Raw genomic sequence first — 1,504 nt, forward strand, 5'->3', positions numbered from 1 at the left:
CGTTTCAATGGCTAAAATGGAAGAACTAAAATTCGAATTGGTCGAACACCCACCGTATTCACCAGATTTAGCCCCCAGTGACTTTTTCTTATTTCCAAACTTTAAAATGTAGCATTTGAAAGGTATGGAAGGGTCCATAATGACTATTTCTATGAATGCGTCTCATCAGTTAGAAACATAAAAAATAATATAATTGATCACATAAACTTCCATATACACACAAAAAACTTTAGTACACTTTATAACTCTATATCGGTCGACACCAAATTCGGCCAAAGTTTGAAAGAAGATACTGATGTCAACTATGCAGTTAAAAATTTAATCAGTAATAAAAACGCTATTGAGATTTTCACCGATGGTAGCAAAATAGCAGGTGCCAACTTTGTGGGGTCAGCGTGTTTTTGTCCCAAACAGAACACCACTATCAAAAAAAGTATCTATCGAAAAGCATCTATATTCACTGCAGAATGTATTGCCTTAAGCGACGCTCTCGACATAGCAAACCAAAATACTGGCTCCAACTTTCTCATTTTCTCAGACTCCCTGAGTGCCTTGCAGAGTCTCAAGAGCAACAAAATCAAAGTCAAAATTAACCCCTAAATTCTTGAAAACAAAGAAAAATTTAGTCAGTTCATCTCCTCGAATGAAAATGCAAAGACTATTAGCTTTCATTGGATTCCTTCTCACAGAGGGATCCGAGGAAATGAGGAGGTCGACGCTCTAGCCAAGGCTGCTACTTCTTCGAACAATTGTGATATTTCTAAAATTCCTTTTACCGATTTCTATGGTCAAAGGTGTTACTTATTTTGCTTCATATAATTCGAACCACAAGTCTCCGTGGTACGCCAATAAAAAGTTTAAACGAAAATTCATCACGACCATTAACCATTGCCGGGCTAACCATTACAATTTAGCAGGCTCGCTCTCTCAAATTAATTTCATCGATGATCCTAAATGTAAATGTGGCCATGAACGAGAGGACCTGAACCATGTAGTCTGGCAATGCCCTACTTATGACTCTCAAAGACTCAAACTAATCAAAAATCTGAAAAGGAAAACGAAAATAAACGCGCCTTACTGTATGGAAATGTTCATCGCTGAACCAAATATCTCTGCCTGCCTCCTCATATTTTCGTTTCTAGAAGAATGTAACCTCGATATCTAAATTCGTCTTTATTGAAAACTACTTAAATCTGCGCTTTATTTTTTTTCTGTCTGATTTATAATTAGTGTAATCATACTACGTAGCTTTCATAAGCCCATATAAGGTATCAATAAAGCTTAATAAAAAAAAAAGATCTGTTTGAGAAACCAATAAGTTAAGTTTCTAAAATAGTAAAAGAATACACTTTAGTAGCGAGGAATGATCTGACCTCACCATTAACGACCTTAGTAGAAAAATAAAAAAATAATAAAATGGAATTGTAATAAGTATGCACTTTATATAATTAATCTAGAATTATGCTGCGAATGCGCCTTATTTTAATACATAGATTGTATATAT

At 34.8% G+C, this 1,504-nt stretch overlaps 1 protein-coding gene across 2 annotated transcripts in view; it reads right to left on the bottom strand.

The window, feature by feature from the left end:
• LOC117179294 (NADPH:adrenodoxin oxidoreductase, mitochondrial) overlaps positions 1-1,504 on the bottom strand; it is a 28,342-nt gene that overhangs the window by 20,670 nt on the left and 6,168 nt on the right. The window lies entirely within an intron of this gene.

Source organism: Belonocnema kinseyi, chromosome 9 (assembly GCF_010883055.1).
Source record: "Belonocnema kinseyi isolate 2016_QV_RU_SX_M_011 chromosome 9, B_treatae_v1, whole genome shotgun sequence".
Taxonomy (NCBI): Eukaryota; Metazoa; Arthropoda; class Insecta; order Hymenoptera; family Cynipidae; genus Belonocnema; species Belonocnema kinseyi.